Here is a 9,998-nt window from a genome sequence, read left to right as displayed (position 1 = left end):
AAGTTGGCACAATGACTTTCATCCAGGTTTTATACGGTTGGATCCACGGCGTCTCTGGGGAAGTTTTTAAAAATGAATCTTCGTTTCAATTCTCTTTTTTTTGTACATTTGTACAGAATATGTTTTGGGTTTATTGTTTTTTGTTGTACAGTTCTGATCAGTTCTGACATGAAGCTGTTTCTGGTCTCTTCCTCCTCCTGTCACATCTCAGCAGCATCTGCAGCTTAAAGCATTTTGTGTTTTTTAATGGTCTTGTTCCTTCATGGAGGTCAGCTGATGTTTGAAGATTCGGTGCGTTTACGTGCACTTAAGTAAACGGGTAAACTTTCTCCTGATTTGTTAAATAAATGTCAAGTTTCTGTGAACAGTGTCAGAGACTTCTGCTGCAGAAATCACAGATAATCAGGTGTTAAGTGTTCTTCATGTGCAGGACAAAGACTAAATAAGTTTCTAAACTCACACTGTGACGTCAGTCTGCTCAGACTCAGACACTCACAAACAAAATTAATTGTTAAATTAAAGTAAAACACAACAAGAAGCTTCCAAAATACACAGATTTACAGTAGTGGTTTACGGTAAACTAGAGTGCATGTGACCCGGGTTTCTTGAGTGCAAGTAAACGTCGCCACAAACATGGGAATCATTTATTTTCACTGTTATTTCATCCATGAGTAACAAAATGAAAGAATGTACGACTATGGTAATCGAACGGTTTCTGTAGTTAAACATCTTAAAGCTAGATTTCCGTGTTCTGAGTTAACGGGTGTTTGACTGAACCGGAGGGCCGAGCTTCATCACATCTGTTTCACTTTCAACCCATTTAGAAGAAATAACAATTAATGGAAGTCAACGGCATGAAAACAACCGAGGCGACAAATGTGATTGGCTGTTGTTGACGCTGAACTCGAAGGTGCTCTTACGTGATTTTATTCTAGAGCTTTGTCTTCTGTGAAAGCTCCAGAAGAAGAAACTCTTGTCAGTGGATCTTTTTATTCCTGCTGCTCACAGAGGGAAACGTTTTTCTTTGTAGACTTTTATGAATTAAAGCTGCAGATCCTGAGATTTGTTGAGGAAAAATAATAAATGATGAGGAGACGTGTTGACAGCTGAGAGATGATCGAGTTTAATTTTTTGGGTTTTGTTGATTTTTTTCTTTAATGTTTTCTCTTTGTTGCTGTTTGACGGCGGCGTTGTTTTTAGTTTCATTTTATTTTTTAAAGGCTTCTAAACAAAAAGGGCTTCAATCAGAATGTAACCCAGCATATCATTGTTTAATACTAATTCCATCAGAAATCTTTGAGTATATATTATATATAAATAATGTTTTGCTTAAAGAACAGAATGTTTTGTGTCGTGTGTTGTTTTCATTCATCTCGTCTGGAGAAAATAGATTATTACATTTAATTTGCTCCAAGAGAAGACACTTTTAAGAGGTTGTTGTTAATCATTTTCTCAGATTTTTAAGGTATATTTTACAAATAAAACTCTTTATTTAGGTTTATCCCCATAATTAAAAATATAAGTTAATCAGTTTGCTTAAATAAATCCTGGAAATAATCAGTCAGTGTCAAAAAGAGATGTGATGGATTTTTTTTTTCAAATTATTAATTTATCTTTTTTTTTCTAATTTTTTATAAGAAAAAAAAAGATAAATTAATAATAACCAACAACATTGACAGTAAACATTTACAGCAAATTCTTAATAAACTAAATAAATAAATGACGTTAACACTTATGGTCCTTCCCCTTCTCTATTACTTCATTGATTGAATTAATGTTTATTAAATAGTGCATAACTTAACTATTTACTGTAGTGTTAAATCAAAACAACATAAATAAATATCTTAATGTTGATTATAAAACATCTTCACTGCACCACAAACAGGAAAAACCAAAAGAAACCAAAGAGAAGACGTGAAGCTGCATAAATATAATAATGTGATTAAATTAAATCCTCCTCAGAGAAGTCAAGGCCGCTCTGTGAGTTAATCAAGTTAATCAAACCAAAAAATGTTTGAATGTTTTCAGTTCGGAGACACGAGATAAAGTCTCAGCTTTGATTTCTGCTGCAGCCGTGAAGAATAAAATGATGAACATAATTATGATAACCATCAAAATGAAACGTGACATTAAAGCAGAAAGGAGGAAACAGTCCGATGTGTTTTCAGTGATGATTGATGGTGAGAATTCACTGATTTATCCTCTTAATTATTTTCATTATTGATTAATCTGCAAAATATTTTCAGTGGGAATCGTTTTGTTTTATTACGTAAAAGGTGACGTTTCAAAGTGGCCCAAAAAAATAAGATATAGCAGATTATAATAATATTTAATAATAGTTTAAAATGTAGCAACATTGTGAGTCAGTAATAAAGATATTGCCGTGTTGAATTTAAAATGAACCAGGTATAAAATGATCTTAAGAACGTGAATATATTTTGATTAAATGTGTGTTTTATAATGTCACAGTTGGAGCCAATCAGCTGCTTTATATTAGAAACTGTAAAAGCCATTAAAATTAGAGCAGTAATATTAAAATAAATGAATTCATCAAAAACACAAACCCCTCTGATGCTGCAGGAGAAGTCGGTGCTGATGAGTGAATTATCATACTTTAAATGTCATTAAAAAAAACTAACTGCATTCCTTCTTCAAAACAAAAACCTCAAACACATCGTTAAGATAATGCATATTCATTATTTATTGATTTCATATCAGATTCATCACAGCTGGACACTCCACTCCATGAATGAGGCATTCATAAGAAACTGAAGTTACTTGAATGGATATTTTAATTATTTAAAATATAAATATATCGGCATTAAAAAAAATACATCATGCAGCTCTTATTTAATTTATTTTAAGCATTTTTTAAATTTATTTAAATATGGCCAACACAGTGGGTTTACCCTTAAATTAAATAAATAAATTATAAAGTGGTGCCTTCAGGTGCACGCATAAAAATATGCTCATACATCGACAGAAAATAATTACTGTATATGTATATAATATATAAAAATGTGTCACTGACGTAGCCCTGCCTAAAGAGTACCTATAATACTTCAAGTACATTTTGCTGATAATCTTTGTACTTTTTTGGGAGAGTTTAAATACTTTTTTGTCAGTAAAGTAGCTGAACACTTGTTCCACCTCTACTACTTGTACTTTACTAAAGTATTTTAAATGTATGCTACTTTATACTTTAACGGACATTTATCTGAAAGCTGTTTTTTTTACAGAACCTATAATGAGGATATTAAAAACAGTGTATACAATTAGTTAACAGCCATAAAATACTTGATTGATGATTTAGAATGCAGATGTTTTACTTGTTATAGAGTATTTTTAAATTATTAAAAAAATATATATAAACAAGCTATATTTTGATGTTTTTCATGCACTCTGGCACATATTTATATTCAAAGTACATCATTAAAACACATGAATGCATCAATAAGTACAATCCAAAGATATCACAAGTATTCTTAAGTATTGTGACACTAATATCTTTGTACTTTAAGAACAATTCTAAATGCAGAACGTTTGCTTGTAACAACATTTTTTTACACTAAGGTATTTCTACTTTGAATATTTAAGATAGATCACTGATTGATAATCAATTCTACATCGACTAGTGTTCAGATTCACCTGCATTTATAATCGTAGCGTACAAAAATATTAGCATTATATATTTTAATACATATTTAATAAAAGATCTATAATCAACGTCTGTGTATCAAAATGTCCTGCCGATACTAAGCCCGATCTGATACTTATATTTATCTATTTATTGATTTCAACGTGTATCCGACTCTCTTAAATAACAACTACTTCATCACAAACACTATCTGGGCTTTACACAAACACTTGTTATGATATGTGATAACACTTTAAATAACTTTCTACAAATGAAGAACAGGAGATGGATGATTGTGTTTCTGAGCGGTGCTTTAACGTTCAGTGTGAGCAGCATCAGTGTGAGAGTGACGGCTGATCTGAGCGAGCGGTGGCCATTAGTAAGCTGATAATGAAGGATAATAGCAGTAATCATGGTGGTTATTTTAAAGGGATATTAACGTCACATTACACCAGCGGATGATGATGCTGCTCCAGGTCAGACCGAGGCCACAGTCACCGTCTGCAGCAGCTATGAAATGTTAAAAATCATGTACTTTTTTACTTAATACTACAATTTACTAGATGTTCAGTGCCCACATGACTCTGCACCCACAGTTCTCATTTAAATTGTTGGTGGAAATCTATCTATCTATCTATCTATCTATCTATCTATCTATCTGTCTATCTATCTATCTATCTATCTATCTATCTATCTATCTATCTATCTGTCTATCTATCTATCTATCTATCTATCTATCTATCTATCTATCTGTCTGTCTGTCTGTCTGTCTGTCTGTCTATCTGTCTATCTGTCTGTCTATCTATCTGTCTGTCTGTCTGTAGTAAGTATCTATTATCTATCTATCTATCTGTCTGTCTGTCTGTCTGTCTATCTATCTATCTAACTATCTAACTTATTGTAAGTCGCTTTGGATAAAAGCGTCTGCTGTAATGTAATGTATAGCGAGGATTAATTACAAAGTTATTCTTTGTAATTAATCACTCAGTTGTATATATATATATATATATATATATATATATATATATATATATATATATATATATATATATATATAGAGGATTAATTACAAAGTTATTATATGTATAAATCACTCAGTTGTTCTATATATATATATATATATATATATATATATATATATATATATATATATATATATATAGAGGATTAATTACAAAGTTTAACGTTAACCATCAAAGTGTGAAATAAAGTTTTATTGACGATCGTTATCCTCCAATATTCAGTAAAATATGAGATCAGGATTAATTTATTATTTTCTAGTCTTTGATCTCTAAAAATGTTACACTGTAAACAACCAATGTGTGTTTAAAGCAGCAGGAGAGCTAGTAACGTTAGCAGCACCGCTAACAGACAGAGGTTCAGTTCAGGTACATTATGATGCGTTCAGGCTCTGTTCAGTGAAAATTAGTATTGGTTGAAGGTAAATTATAACATTATCATGATGTGTTCAATGTAATCAATGTAAAATGTAAAATGTAGTGTTGGTGATAAACTAGAATAAATCCAGTAGTTTGAAGGAGATGTTTTCACATTAATATAAAATAGATATTAGAGATGAATTATGATGTTTAACTTCCTAACACCAGCTCTAAGATTATAACACATCATTAAAACTAATAATGACTAGATTTGTTTTTATCCATAAAAATACAATCTTTTATTTCCTTATAATTTGAATTGTGTGTTTTTATGCAAATAAACTACTTTACGTGACTTTAACAAAATAAAAGGATAACATACAACAATTGATCTGTTACGGCCGATATGGCTCATCAAAGACCGGTAAAGGGTATCGCTTGTAAAAAGAGGTGATCATGGCATCTTATATTTATTATATTTGTTGCACTTTTATTTATTTTTTCATTTTATGCTGATCCCATAAGTGCTTCAAAACCAAAACCTGATCAGAACCTTGAGCTTTGTGATCCGTTGCACCTCTGATTTATCTCAGATTGTCAGATTCTTCTCCGATCAGGTTCTCAGTTTATACATTTATCGCGGACAATACACTCAGTAGCCATCTGTGTTGAGAGGGTCAGAGGTCAAAGTCACCGCGTTGTTACAGGAAATGATATGTTTGAACGTGTGAGCTGTGACGTAAACCGTCGGTAAAGTAGAACTAATTAACTTCACAGTGAAAAGCTTTTAGAAACTGCAGCAGTGAGTTATGTTTGTGAGGCTGTTTATTGTGATTTAATAATCAAACTTTTGTGCTCCTCTGGTCTATGTTGTAAAGAAACCAAGGTCTGCAGGGAAACTCATAGAAGCTGTGGGTGAATGAACACAGATTCATTCAGCCGGAAGTCTTTAGAAAAACACTTTTATTGTTTTGATGTTCTGTTCAATCTCCTGCCTGGGCGGTTTGGTTCATTCATACGTCACCAATACTGACCTTATTCACCTTGTATTTTCTTAATAATAGACATCATTTAAATGATAAGGGAATAAAAGATTGTATTTTTATTGATTAAAACAAATCTTGTCATTAGTAGTCTTAATGATGTATTATAATCTGCTTAGAGCTAGTGTTAGGAAGCTAAACATCATAATTCATCTCTGAAGGCACTTGAAAATGACAAAGTAGTACGAAATGTAAACCTCTTTACTTCAGATTTCATTAAAAAAAAGATATATTGGTACTTTACTCTTTTCGACATACTATGCTATGACTTTTTATGACTTTTCTTGACTTTTTTCAACATACTATACTTTGACTTTTCTTGACTTTTTTCAACATACTATACTTTTTAGTGTTTTTATAAAGAAAAAACTATAAATTACTATAACAAAGTAAAAGTATAACATTTAGTATTTTTGATGGTTTACGGACTTCAGAGTCTTGAAAGGATTTTTGGGAAAGATGGATCGTTGTAGACCAGCTGCTGTAATCAAACAACAAAGAGATCTGTATCTGACAATATTGATCATCAGTGATCGGCAATTAGTAATAATAATAATAATAATAATAATAATAATAATAATAATAATAATAATATAGCCACTATAAGGTCAAAAGTTCACCTCTTACAATAATTCTATCCATGCTAAGAATCTCCAAGACCATCAGCCGTAATGTAATGAAATTTATTTTATTGGAACCATTTCTAGACAAAACAACAATATTTAACATTTCCTCATTGAAATGTCTAAAAAATGTTGTTGAGTTGTCAAGTTAAAAAAATCATTTTGTGATTATTATTTTTAATTTTTTTACTGTTTTATAGACCAAACAATTGAATTACTAAGAAAACAAACAGCAGAATGAATCGATAACGAATAAAAAAGGGTGAAAGCATCAATTCATGTAAACCTTAATAAACTTAAAATGAATCAAACAGTCAAATATTTTTGGTTTTATAATATCCTCTTGCTCAGAGTCAAAAGATCTTCATCGTGGTTTTTGCAGTTTATTAAATTGTTAAATTTCTTAAACTGAATGAACAATATCTCCAGCACTAGCAGGCTTTTGTTATGTTACATACGTCATGGTAATACTCGTCTTTTATAGGTGGTTTTGACATTTGTGTCTTTTATTTGACCGTGACCGATGAGACACAAAGAGCAGGATATGTTTCTGTAAAGACATTTCTATAATTTGTCCTTCCATGATTTCTTTTCTTTTCTATGATTGAACATTTCTAACATAATTGTAGGACGTTCCTGTACTTTGTGTTCCATCAACATTAACACCAAGACAGGATGTCGAGACCGGATTTGCCATTTCGGGGGTAAAAACGACAGCATGTTCACAGGTCTGAACTTTCATGAGCTCCAGAGGTGTCAAATTATTTCTTAAATGTTGACACAGTCTGTGAAATTGAAAACCAGAGATGCAGCTTTAATGGATCAGTTAGTCAGTCCAAGAAAAATAGGAAATCACAGCTTGTTTCCTTCAGAGAGAGAAACATAAATTGGTTATATTAGTTCAGAACTACAATTTAGCTCTCAAAAGGAGAATAAATAGATGTTTTAAAGAAAGTTATTAAGTCTTTAAAAATTGTAATGACTTTTCGTATCTGAGAGTGTGAGTTAATACATATATGTTTTCTCATGACAGACACACTGCAAATAAATGTCATAACCAAATGTTCAGTGGTCATATTTTAGATAAAACCCAGACACAAGCTTTGTATTAACTCCATAGAGTTGGAAGGTTGTATTTATATTCAGACACAAGGCTGCTTACAGGGGCATAAAAGTATATTTGATATAAATTCAACTTAAGACGTAAACAAAAATATACATTGCATTAATTGCATTAAAAAAACAATAAAAACAAAAAGCAAAAGCAAGTGAATAGTTAGGGATTAAAAATAAAAAATAAAAACCCCAAAACCCAGCAGGGAGATTGAAAAGCGTGTTTTCTTTAAATAATCGCCATAACTACACTGTTTATCACAGCCATTATTGTGAGATGTGAGTCTGTCTGACAGTCCTTGAACGCATCATGTGTTACAAACACTTTAGTTGGAAAAAAAGCAACAAAAATCAAAGCTTAGAATTGTGATATTTCATCGGAATCATTTTATTCTACAAATTATTTAATATAACTAATGAACCGTTTATCTAAACAGATTCTGTAAAAAACATTAAATTCTGAGCTCCTCAGTGAAACTATGAAGACATGATTGATTCATCTGAGACCAACAGTCATGTGACAACAAATCTGTGAAACTTTGACTGAAGGAGAGAGGCTGTAAAAATGCAAATAGTCCAAAATATATAAAATGTAGAACCTCCATTTTTTTTTTAAACATTGGTAACACTTGTAGATATATAGATTCCGTTGTTTTCAAATTTTTGTGAAAGAATTATCATGATTTTTGTCATTATAACTGTGTTATTCTGGACCAAAGACATGTTTGCATTCTCTCTACTTCTAGCCATGAATGTACTGTTTCCTTAGAGATGTAGGACTCAAATAATGCAGCGAAAAACAAGGCCAGAGAGAGAAAAGTGTGAAAGCATTAAAAAAAAAAGAAAAACGCCCCCAAATTGCTCTGGGGGTTTTAGAGGTTTTAAAGGAGCTGTTTGATCAGAGCTCAGCTGTTCAGGAAGCTCTTTCCTCAGCTGAAGAGCACAGAAAACTAAAAGCTGCTTCACTCTGCTGGCTTTTGATTCTGGGAACACTCAGAAAACCTTCAGCCCACTCGAGCTGTGATGTTCAATCAGAGGACATTTAGGCGCTGAGACCATTACGTCTCCACTTTCTTGATGTTAGTGAGGACTGATTGACATTTCCACAAAGATCTGTGAAGACATCATTATAATAATCTAGCCTTTTCTTTTTAAACCTTGATTAGACGAGGAGTTATTGCATTCAGGGCTCCAGATTCTTTGAGTCGTGGATGGACATGAAACGCTCCCTGTGTTAGAAAATGAGTCAGAGGTATAAACCTTTGTGCAGAGAAGCTGAATTAAAGAAGTCAATTTTCTGTGTGGTATGCAACATTGACAAATCAATTTAATCAAACAATATTTTTCTTTTTTCTTGGTGGAAACAATTTTTATTGGTGTTTTTCCCGTTGTAAAAAGCAATTTCTCATATTATTTAGATGTTTTTTTTAAACAAACAAAAGTAAAGGCATTTAACAACAAACTATTTTGATAATTGATTCAATCTTTGCTGTAATTTTTCAAGAAGAAACAGGAAAAGAAATGTAACAAGTTTTCTGGTTCCAGCTTCTCAAATAGGAGGACTCTATGTTCCCTTTATATAAACAGTGTATAAGCAGCACAACCAACATTTTACTGTTGTTGACTTTAAACATCGATTATCAAAAGTTGGATTATTGACTCATCGTTTCACTTGCCACTCAGTCAGAAACCAGTATTTGTCCTCTATGTTACAGAGTAATTATGTTTATTTTTCAAACTTTATCACATATTATTCATATATTCAGATTGTATTATCGTCTCGTCTGACTCACAGTTCACCGACCACGAAGATGCACCTGCTGAATATTAATTCACCAACTCGAGCAGAAGATCATCGTTCTCTCAAAAATATTCAGAAGATATTTGTTGTCTTCTAAAGCTGCTGAAGGCATCTTCTAAAAAAGTGTTTATTTAAAAGTTTAGTGACTCATACTAGGCCTGAAAAGAAATATCTTAACATAAGACATAAGACACTGTACACCGTGGACTTCCTGCAAACGTGTGTTAAAGGTTGTTATTTTGTTTTTTTCCACTTTCTTTTATTATTATTTTTAACAACACAACAAAAGAAATCAGGAAATCAACAATATTTTCTTGGAATATTGTCCCAGCATAAACACATATATCCGTGACAAACACAAAAAAATATAATAATACAAATAAAATAAATAAAATAAATAAA

Source organism: Anoplopoma fimbria, chromosome 20 (assembly GCF_027596085.1).
Source record: "Anoplopoma fimbria isolate UVic2021 breed Golden Eagle Sablefish chromosome 20, Afim_UVic_2022, whole genome shotgun sequence".
NCBI lineage: Eukaryota > Metazoa > Chordata > Actinopteri > Perciformes > Anoplopomatidae > Anoplopoma > Anoplopoma fimbria.
This window is presented reverse-complemented; position numbering follows the sequence as displayed.